This window comes from Arachis hypogaea, chromosome 13, assembly GCF_003086295.3.
Source record: "Arachis hypogaea cultivar Tifrunner chromosome 13, arahy.Tifrunner.gnm2.J5K5, whole genome shotgun sequence".
Taxonomy (NCBI): Eukaryota; Viridiplantae; Streptophyta; class Magnoliopsida; order Fabales; family Fabaceae; genus Arachis; species Arachis hypogaea.
In genome coordinates this window covers 81,553,582-81,565,344 of record NC_092048.1, presented here as the reverse complement: position 1 = coordinate 81,565,344, position 11,763 = coordinate 81,553,582, and the positions used below count along the sequence as shown (strand labels likewise).

The 11,763-nt window shown below is 38.5% G+C and overlaps 1 non-coding gene across 1 annotated transcript; it reads right to left on the bottom strand.

Annotated features, from left to right (window-relative positions):
* Positions 1–10,122: 10,122 nt before the first annotated feature.
* LOC112739406 (small nucleolar RNA R71) lies at positions 10,123–10,230 on the bottom strand. Its single transcript, XR_003170343.1, has one exon. It is a non-coding gene; the product is annotated as a small nucleolar RNA R71 (small nucleolar RNA).
* Between the last annotated feature and the right edge of the window lie 1,533 nt (positions 10,231–11,763).

Below are 11,763 nucleotides of genomic sequence, written 5' to 3'. Positions count from 1 at the left end.
CAGAAAATAGTGTTGAGAGTTCAAAGACATTAAACAATATAAAGAATACTAAAAGAGCAAATAAATAAGTTGGTAATAAAGTATGGAGAAGGCAGTTAAGGCTTCAGAGTTATCTATTTTCTGGATTAATTTTTCTTATTAATTTATTTTAATCATGCAAGATTTTATTCATGGCAAACTATATGTGACTAGACCCTAATTCCTTAGACCTTCCTAATCTCCTCTAAAATTCATCAACAGCCAATTCCTTGGTCAATTAATTTTAATTAGGGGGTGAAGTTCAATTCTAGTTATATGCCATAGAAATCCTAATACCCAAATATAAAAGGATTATATGTCACGTATCCTGTTAAATCCAGATAATTAAAATTTAGGAGAAATTGTTTTCAAGCTGTTGTTCAAGTAAAGAGCTTTTCCAAGTTATATAAGAACGCAATTAGAAAGAGGGTCATACTTCCGTTAAACCCAAATTCACAAAATAAAGAACGAAAATAATTCTTAAATATAAATCAAGACATGAATTAAGATAGAAAAACAATAAAATCAATCTATACAATAGACAGAGCTCCTAACCTTAACAGTGGAGGTTTAGTTGCTCATGGTCCAAAGAGAAAAATAAGGATTGTAAATTAGAATGGAATGGAATAATGTTGTGTTGAGGTGGAATGAAAAGTTAACTAATTCCAATCCCCTTTTATATCTAATCCTAATAATTTTAAAATCTATCTTCTAAAACTAAAATAATATCTTTTCCTGTTTTTAAAATAAAAATTAAAGTTTTAATCAGAATTAATTAAAGCAATTAGTATGTCTTCAATTTGATGGATAGGGACCACTTGCTTCGTAGGGTCCACGCCTAACTTGGAGTGGGCATAACCATTCTTGTGTCAATCTCCCTTGAGTCTCTGCTATCCCCTGGCTCTAGTCTGTGTTTCTGGGCCGAAAACTGGGTCGAAACTGGGCCTGAAATTGCCCCTAGCATTTTCTGCATTTTTTGAATGTCGCGCATGTCATGCGTACACGTCAGTCACGCGTACGCGTCGATGGCCTTTTTTGCCTGTCACGCGTACGCGTCAGGTACGCGCACACGTCACTGAGCAACTTTTCTTTTCACGCGTACGCATCAAGTACGCGCATGCGTTGCTATGAATAGCTCTAAATCACGCGTACGCGCAGGCACGTGCACGCATTGCTCCTCGCTGGTCAGCTCCTTAGTTTCTTCTCTTTCTCTGTAAAAACTCCATCAAATCCATCCGAATGCTACCTAAAATAAACAAACTTGCACAAGATTCAAAGTAGCATCCATAGTGGCTAAAAGATAATTAATTCTTGATTAAACTCAACAATTTAAATGCAAATTCACTAGAAAAAGATAGGAAAGATGCTCACGCATCACAACACCAAACTTGAATTGTTGCTTGTCCTCAAGCAACCAAAATAATATAGGCTTAGAATGTGAATTTGCATGAGAATGGGAGTTCGATTAAGCCAATGTCTCTTCTTATAGTGGGGTTTACAACTGCAATCTTGAATAGTTTTGGCATCTCACTCTCCTTTGAATCAAAAGGATGTCAGTGTCATTCAGAATTAGAATCCGGATAATATTATGAATCCTCTGATCTTTTGTAACTCAATTTAACCCTTGAACACATCAATTTTTCTTTTCTTTGGTGCTTTGCACCTTGAGCCTAGCCATGACTTTAAATGCTTTGTCTCAAGCTTTACTTGACACAGAAACACCAAAAGCACTTAACTTGGGAACTCTTTTTGGAGTTTTGCTTTTTTCAGCTACTCCCAGACAGTTGTGCTCAAAGCCTTTGGCATACTCTTCTAATTGCAATTGATCTCGACTCTAAATGTTTTGTCTCAAGGATTACTTGACACAAGAACACCACAAGCATGTGACTAGGGAAATAACTCTTTGAGCTTTTAATCATGTCTGACCTCCCTAGTCATTGATGCTCAGAGCCTTGGACCTCTTATACATCAACATTCTTTGATTCAAATTTAATTATGCAGTGTTCATGTCATGCATTCAGAGTCACAAAAAATACCACCACATGTAAGTGAATAAGACTACTTTTCAATATAAACTCAATTTCTCATGCAATATATCACTTCTTTTTCTTTTTAGATTCAAGTTCAGTGAGCGGTACATGAGATAAATAACAGAATGAAACTAATTCTAAGAACTAAAAGTACTAAAGATCATGCAGGCAATTAAAGCAACAGAAAACAGAAAACAATAAAATAAGAACGGAAAGAGAAGTAGAGTGAAAGGAACTCAACCACCTTAGTTATGCTAGTGGCCATCTCATTCCTCCATGAAGAACCTTCATCTCCCTTTGGTGCTATTGAAATAAACAAAAAAGCCATATGTGGAGTGACACAACACCAAACTTAAAGGTTTGCTTTTCCTCAAGGAAAGAAGAACTGAAAACAAAAACATGTAGTATGAGGAAAGAATAATAAAAGGATAAAAGAACAAGAGAGAATTAGGATTGGGGGGTGGATGATTTGAAATTAGGCACTGAGGGGTTTAAGTTGGGCGTCGCATGCGACGCGTACGCGTGAGGGATGCGTACGCGTGGATCGCGCGAGTCTCATATGACGCGTACGCGTCTTGGACGCGTCCGCGTGGATTTGGTTTGTGTGAATTGCGTGAAGGCAGCCGCGCGCACGCACAACTCTCTGTTCGCGTGACTTTGGAATCAAAATCTTCATATGACGCGTGCGCGTCATGTACGCGCACGCGTGGATGGCCTTTTGGGGAAAGGACGCACACGCGTCAGGGACGCGTACGCGTGTTCAACTTTGTGCCTCTAGCACACTTCCAGTCCCAAGCCATCACAACTTTATGCCCAAACACTCATTGACGCTGTTTTTCAGGGTCACGCGTACGCGTCAGGGATGCGCACGCGTGAGTGGCCATTTGCGCAAACAACGCGGACGCATCAGGGACGCGTACGCGTGATGTGGCTTATGCGCCCAGCACAGTTCCAGCCCCACTCCTGCTCAACTCTCTGTCAAATTTTTTTTTCACGCACACACACATGACGCGTATGTGTTAGCGACGTTTGGCGTCGTGTGCTTGTTTTTTTTTATGTGTCGCCGAAAGTGTTCGGTTCCTGTTGTAAAATAGCTGCATGATCAGAAAAACAGTAAAAACAAAATAAAAATCAAATAAGTAATAAAACTATTACTACGAAAAATAACTAAGGATACGAAATTATCGGGTTGCCTCCCGACAAGCGCTTCTTTAACGTCACTAGCTTGACGGTCAGTTCTGCTAATTCAGCAGATGAATGGACCCCTGGCAATCGATCTCGCCTCCAAGATAGTGCTTCAACCTCTGGCCATTCACTGTAAATTTTCTGTCAGAATTCTCTTCCTGTATTTCCACATAACCGTATGGTGAAGCTCTGGTAACCACAAACGGTCCTGACCACCGGGATTTCAGCTTCCTGGGAAAGAGTTTGAGCCTTGAAGACTCTGATGGCAATCTTTTTGTCATGTAGTAACTTGGTTCTCTCCTTATAGAGCTTGGCATTCTCATAGGTTGAATATCTGAATTTATCAAGCTCATTCAATTGAAGCATTCGCTTGATTCCTGCAGCTTCTGAATCAAGATTCAGATAGCGGATTGCCCAGTAAGCTTTATGCTCCAGCTCAACTGGCAAGTAACAGGCTTTGCCAAAGACCAACTGATAAGGGGACATGCCAATAGGAGTCTTATAAGCTGTCCGGTATGCCCAGAGAGCATCATCAAGCTTCCTAGACCAGTCCTTTCTTGGAATACTGACGTTCTTCTCTAAAATCCTCTTAAGTTCCCTGTTGGAAACTAAAAACCTGTCCACTTATCTGAGGGTGATAGGGGGTTTTCAGTTTATGACGGACTCCATATCTCTGCAGAAGAGAGTCTAGCTGTCTGTTACAGAAGTGGCTTCCACCATCACTAGTGAGTGTCCTTGGGATACCAAACCGGCTAAAGATATATCTCTGAAGGAAGCTCATTACCACCTTGGCATCATTGGTGGGTAGGGCCACAGCTTCCACCCATTCGGACACATAATCAACTGCTACTAGAATATAGTTGTTTGAATGTGAGGGTGGGAAAGGTCCCATGAAATCAATACCCCACACATCAAACAACTCCACCTCAAGAATCCCTTGCTGTGGCATTTCATGGTTGGCAGGGAGATTTATGGCTTTTTCACATTTGTCACAGTGCTTCACAAATGCTCTTGAGTCTCTGAAGAGAGTCGGCCAGTAAAACCTACTCTAAAGGACTTTTGTAGCTGTCCTTTCACCACCCAAGCGGCCTCCATACTCAGAACCATGACAGTGCCAAAGAATCTGCTATTTTTCTTCATCTGGGACATATTTCTGGATGATACCATCTGAACACCTTTTAAAAAGGTGTGGTTCCTCCCAAATATAGTACTTTGCATCAGTCAATAGCTTCTTCACTTGTTGCCTACTATACTCCTTTGGAATAAAATTCATGGCTTTATAATTTGCAATGTCTGCAAACCATGGAGCGTGCTGAATGAGGAACAATTGCTCATCCAGAAACGTCTCAGTTACAGCTGTGGGTGGTTGTACTCCTGCTTCAGGCTCAATTCTAGAGAGATGGTCAGCTACTTGATTTTTTGACCCTTACCTGTCTTTTATCTCAATATCAAACTCCTGAAGGAGCAACACCCATCTGATTAATCTTGGTTTAGAATCCTGTTTGGTTAGAAGGTACTTCAAAGCAGCATGGTCAGTATAAACAATAACCTTAGAACCAAGTAAATAGGACCTAAACTTATCAACAGCATACACAATAGCTAATAATTCCTTTTCTATAGTTGTGTAATTCTCTTGAGCATCATTTAACACATGACTGGCATAATAAATGACATGTACAAGCTTACCCTGCCTCCGTCCTAAAACAGCTCCTATAGCAAAGTCACTGACATCACACATCAATTCAAATGGTAAATCCCAGTCAGGGGGAGTTATAATGGGAGCAGAGGTAAGGTTTGCTTTCATAGTTTCAAAAGAATGCAGACAATCAGAATCAAAGACAAAAGGAACATCAGCAACCAACAGGTTGCTTAAAGGTTTAGCAATTTTAGAAAAATCCTTTATAAATCTTCTATAAAATCCTGCATGACCCAAGAAACTCCTGACTGCCTTAACATTAGCTGGTGGTGGTAATTCCTCAATTACCTCCACCTTTGCTCTATCAACTTCAATTCCCTTACTTGAAATCCGGTGTCCAAGAACAATACCTTCTATAACCATAAAATGACATTTTTCCCAATTTAAAACAAGGTTTGATTCTTGACACCGTTTCATGATAAGAGATAAATGCTTAAGGCAGGATTCAAAAGAATTACTGATGACAAGTCATCTTATGCTAGTTTTTCAAGCATTTTTCACTTGTTTCATTAGGTTTTATGCATTTTCTTGCATTATAAGTAAGTGATTTGGAGAAGGTTTGCATAATTATGTTAAATCAGTCAACCATCCTTTATTTGACACAAAATCATGAGGTTTAAGCTAGAATTAGTTAGTTTTTGAATGATTTATAAACCTTGTGAATTTGGTGATGCTTTGATTGGTTGTTTTGGTTACTTGTAGGTGAAGAAAAGAAAGAAACAAGGAAAGAGTTGCTCAACCAAGCGTGGCCCATGAAAAGCATGGCATTCACCAAAAGAGCAAAGGCCAAACAAATCAATCAAGGCCATAGCGCTCAAAGTTGAGCCCTGCGCTCTTTAATTGAGAGCTAGAGAAAGAGGGGCACACCAAAGCAACAAAGCCAAGGCACAAGGCCAAGGATGCTCCGTTGGTTCATTTCACTGAGCACCCATGGAACCAAAATTTACAACGCAAAAGCATAGCGCTCAGTTAACTTAGTTAACTTTATCGTGGCTCCCTAAAAAGAAAATCAAAGCGCGACATTTGCCAGTGAAGAAGCCAAGGTTCGAAATCAGGCACATCAGGGAACCAAGAGAAGCGCTCCACCAAGCAAAGGAGCAAAGAAAGGGGCGCTCCGTTCCCTTACTTCACTGAGCGCCAATGCTTCACTAAGAAAATGGGAGAGCCAAGATTTGAAATTGGAAACCATGCCCAAAGCATGAAGCGCTGCATTGGCTTTATGATGAGCGGATAATTTATACGCTTTTTGGCATTGTTTTTAGTATGTTTTTAGTAGAATCTGGTTACTTTTAGGGATGTTTTCATTAGCTCTTATGTTAAATTCACATTTCTGGACTTTACTATGAGTTTGTGTGTTTTTCTATGATTTCAGGTATTTTCTGGCTGAAATTGAGGGACCAGAGCAAAAATCAGATTCAGAGGTTGAAGAAGGATTGCTGATGTTGTTGGATTCTGACCTCCCTGCACTCAAAATGGATTTTCTGGAGCTACAGAACTCAAAATGGCGCGCTTCTAATTGAGTTGGAAAGTAGACATCCAGGGCTTTCCAGCAATACATAATAGTCCATACTTTGCTCAAGTTTAGATGACGCAAACTGGCGTTCAACGCCAGCTCTTTGCCCAATTCTGGTGTCCAGCGCCAGAAACAAGTTGCAAAGTAGAGTTCAACGCCCAAAATGGCACAAAAACTGGCGTTCAACTCCAGAAAGAGCCTCTGCATGTGTAACATTCAAGCTCAGCCCAAGCACACACCAAGTGGGCCCCGGAAGTGGATTTATGCATCAATTACTTACTTTTGTAAACCTTAGTAGCTAGTTTATTATAAATAGGACTTTTTACTATTGTATTAGACATCTTTGATCAGTTGTATGCTATCTTAGATCACGTTTTGGGGGCTGGCCTCTCGGCCATGCCTGGACCTTTCACTTATGTATTTTCAACGGTAGAGTTTCTACACTCCATAGATTAAGGTGTGGAGCTCTGATGTTCCTCAAAGATTAATGCAAAGTACTATTGTTTTTCTATTTAATTCAACTTATTCCGCTTCTAAGATATTCATCCGCACTTCAACCTAAATGTGATGAACGTGACAATCATCATCATTCCCCATGAACGCGTGCCTGACAATCACTTCCGTTCTACCTTCGATTGAATGATTATCTCTTAGATCTCTTAATCAGAATCTTCGTGGCATAAGCTAGATTGATGGCAGCATTCATGAGAGTCCGGAAAGTCTAAACCTTGTCCGTGGTATTCCGAGTAGGACTCTGGGATTGAATGACTGTGACGAACTCCAAACTCGCGAGTGCTGGGCGTAGTGACAGACGCAAAAGGATAGTAAATTCTATTCCAGTATGATCGAGAACCTCCAAGATAATTAGCCATGCAGTGACAGCGCATCGGACCATTTTCACAGAGAGGAATAGGATGCAACCAACGACAAGGGTGATGCCTCCAGACGATTAGCCGTGCTGTGACAGAGCATTTGGATCATTTTCCCGAGAGGATTGAAAGTAGCCATTGGCACCGGTGACATCCTTACACAAAGCCAGCCATAGAAAAGAGTAAGACTGATTGGATGAAGACAGCAGGAAAGCAGAGGTTCAGAGGAATGAATGCATCTCCATACGCTTATCTGAAATTCTCACCAATGATTTACATAAGTATTTCTATCCTTATTTTAGTATTAATTTCGAAAACTCCATAACTATTTTATATCCGCTTGACTGAGATTTACAAGGTGACCATAGCTTGCTTCATACCAACAATCTCTGTGGGATCGACCCTTACTCACGTAAGGTTTATTACTTGGACGACCCAGTGCACTTGTTGGTTAGTTATGCGAAGTTGTGAAGATATGTTTAGACCATGGTTCTGTGCATCCGTTTTTAGTGCCATTGCCAGGGAATCAATTTCGAACAATAATTCACAACCTGAGTAACAATTTCGCATACCAAGTTTTTGGCGCCGTTGTCGGGGATTGTTCGAGTTTGGACAACTGACGGTTCATCTTGTTGCTCAGATTAGGTAATTTTCTTTTTGTTTTATTTTCAAAAATTTTTCAAAATTCTTTCAAAAATTTCTCCTTTGTTTTTGAAAAAAAAAATTTGTTTTCAAAAATATATTTTTCTTCAGAATTTTTAAGAATGAATTCTAGTGTTTCATGAAACATGTTGAATCCTATCTGGCTGTAAAGCCATACCCAAACTACTTTGGGATTGGTCTTCAACTAATCACCTCAATGGATGTAATTTACATGCTAAAGCTTGGCTGGCTATTAAGCCATGCCTAACCCTCAGATTAGAGCTTTAGACTAAGAATTGAAGATTCTTGGAATTCATATTAAAAATTTTGGAATCCTTAATTTTTATTTTTCAAATAATTTTCGAAAAATCCAAAAAAAATTAGAAAATCATAAAAACTAAAAATATTTTTTGTGTTTCTTGTTTGAGTCATGTGTCATGTTATAAGTTTGGTGTCAATTGCATATTCATCTTGCATTTTTCGAAAATTCATGCATTCATAGTGTTCTTCATGATCTTCAAGTTGTTCTTGGTAAGTTTTCTTGTTTGATCTTGATGATTTCTTGTTTTGTGTCTTTTCTTGTTTTACATATGCATTTTTCGTTTGTTAGAGTCTAAACATGAAAGATTTCTAAGTTTGGTGTCTTGCATGTTTTCTTTGCATAAAAAAAATTTTTTCAAAAAAAATGTGTTCTTGATGTTCATCATGATCTTCAAAGTGCTCTTGGTGTTCATCTTGACATTCATAGCATTCTTGCATGCATTCATTGTTTTGATCTAAAAATTCCATGCATTGAGCATTTTTAGTGTTTTTCTCTCTCATCATAAAAATCCAAAAATAAAAAAAAATATCTTTCCCTTTTTCTCTCTTAAAATTTCAAAAATTAGATTTGACTTTTTCAAAAAATTTTAAAATGTAGTTGTTTTTATGAGTCAAATCAAATTTTCAATTTAAAAAAATCTTATCTTTTTCAAAATTTTTTTCAAAAATCAAATCTTTTTTTAATTTTTTTAGTTATTTTCAAAAATTTCAAAAATATTTTTCAAAAATCTTTTTCTTAATTTTACATCATATTTTTGAAAATAATATCATCAATTAATGTTTTGATTCAAAAATTTCAAGTTTGTTACTTACTTGTTAAGAAAGATTCAAACTTTAAGTTCTAGAATCATATCTTGTGATTTCTTGAATCAAGTCATTAATTGAGATTTTAAAAATCAAATCTTTTTCAAAAACTAATTTCTATCATATATTTTTAAAAATACCTTCTTATCTTACCTTTTTCAAAAAAGTGATTGCAAAATATCTTTTCTAACTTCCTGACTTCTTATCTTTTCAAAATTTGTTTCAACTAACTAACTAACTTTTTGTTTGTTTCTTATCTTTTTCAAAAATCACTAACTCTTTTTCAAAAATTATTTTCGAAATTTTCCCTCTCTCATCTTATTCTATTTATTTATTCATCCACTAACATCTCCTCCTCACATCACTCACCAAAAATCCGAACTCCCTCTCTCTCTCTGAGTTCAGATTTTCTTTTTCTTTTCTTCTACTCACACAAGGACCTCTATACTGTGGTATAAAGGATCCCTATTATTATTATTATTATTTTCTCTGTGCCCTCTTCTTTGTCATATGAGCAGGAGCAAGGACACGAATATTCTTGTTGAAGCAGATCCAGAACCTGAAAAGACTCCGAAGAGGAAACTAAGAGAAGCTAAATTACAACAATCCAGAGATAACCTTTCAGAAATTTTCGAACAGGAAGAGGAGATGGCAGCCGAAAATAATAATAATGCAAGGAGGATGCTTGGTGACTTTACTGCACCTAATTCCAATTTACATGGAAGAAGCATCTCCATTCCTGCCATTGGAGCAAACAACTTTGAGCTGAAACCTCAGCTAGTTTTTCTAATGCAGCAGAACTGCAAGTTTCATGGACTTCCATCTGAAGATTATTTTCAGTTCTTAATTGAATTCTTGCAGATATGTGATACTGTTAAGACTAATGGAGTAGATCCTGAAGTTTACAGGCTCATGCTTTTCCCTTTTGCTGTAAGAGACAGAGCTAGAGTGTGGTTGGATTCTCAACCTAGAGATAGCCTGAACTCTTGGGACAAGCTGGTCATGGCTTTCTTAGCCAAGTTCTTTCCTCCTCAAAAGCTGAGCAAGCTTAGAGTGGATGTTCAAACCTTCAGACAGAAAGAAGGTGAATCCCTCTATGAAGCTTGGGAAAGATACAAGCAGCTGACCAAAAAGTGTCCTTCTGACATGCTTTCAGAATGGACCATCCTGGATATATTTTATGATGGTTTATCTGAGCTATCAAAGATGTCATTGGATACTTCTGTAGGTGGATCCATTCACCTAAAGAAAACGCCTGCAGAAGCTCAAGAACTCATTGACATGGTTGCTAATAACCAGTTTATGTACACTTCTGAGAGGAATCCTGTGAGTAATGGGACGCCTATGAAGAAGGGAGTTCTTGAAATTGATACTCTGAATGCCATATTGGCTCAGAATAAAATATTGACTCAGCAAGTCAATATGATTTCTCAGAGTCTGAATGGAATGCAAGCTGTATCCAACAGTACTCAAGAGGCATCTTCTGAGGAAGAAGCTTATGATCCTGAGAACCCTGCAATAGCAGAGTTAAAATACATGGGTGAACCATATTGAAACACCTATAATCCATCATGGAGAAATCACCCAAATCTCTCATGGAAGGATCAAAAGCCTCAACAAGGCTTTAATAATGGTGGAAGAAACAGGTTTAGCAATAGCAAGCCTTTTCCATCATCCACTCAGCAACAGACAGAGAATTCTGAGTAGAATCCATCTAGCTTAGCAAATTTAGTCTCTGATCTATCTAAGGCCACTGTGAGTTTCATGAATGAAACAAGGTCTTCCATTAGAAATTCGGAAGCACAAGTGGGCCAGCTGAGTAAAAGGATCACTGAAATCCCTCCTAGTACTCTCCCAAGCAATACAGAAGAGAATCCAAAAGGAGAGTGCAAGGCCATTGAATTAATTACCATGGCCGAACCAACATAAGATGAGAAGGACATGAATCCCAAGGAAGAAGACCTCCTGGGACGTCCAGTGATCAATAAGGACCTTCCCTCTGAGGAACCAAAGGAATCTGAGACTCATCTAGAGACCATAGAGATTCCATTGAACCTCCTTATGCCATTCATGAGCTCGGATGAATATTCCTCCTCTGAAGAGAATGAGGATGTTACTGAAGAGCAAGCTGCCAAGTTCCTTGGTGCAATCATGAAGCTAAATGCCAAATAATTTGGTATTGAAACTTGGGAAGATGAACCTCCCTTGTTCACCAATGAACTAAGTGATCTAGATCAACTGACATTGCCTCAGAAGAGACAGGATCCTGGAAAGTTCATAATACCTTGTACCATAGGCACCATGATCTTTAAGGCTCTGTGTGACCTTGGTTCAGGAATAAACCTCATGCCCCTTTCTGTAATAGAGAAACTGGGAATCTATGGGGTGCAAGCTGCTAAAATCTCATTAGAGATGGCAGACAATTCAAGAAAACAGGCTTATGGACAAGTAAAGGACGTGTTAGTAAAGGTTGAAGGCCTTTACATCCCTGCTGATTTCATAGTCCTGGATACTGGAAAGGAAGAGGATGAATCCATCATCCTAGGAAGACCTTTCCTAGCCACAGCAAGAGCTGTGATTGATGTGGACAGAGGAGAATTGATCCTTCAATTAAATAAGGACAACCTTGTGTTTACAACTGAAGGATCTCTCTCTGCATCCATGGAGAGGAAGCAGAAAAAGCTT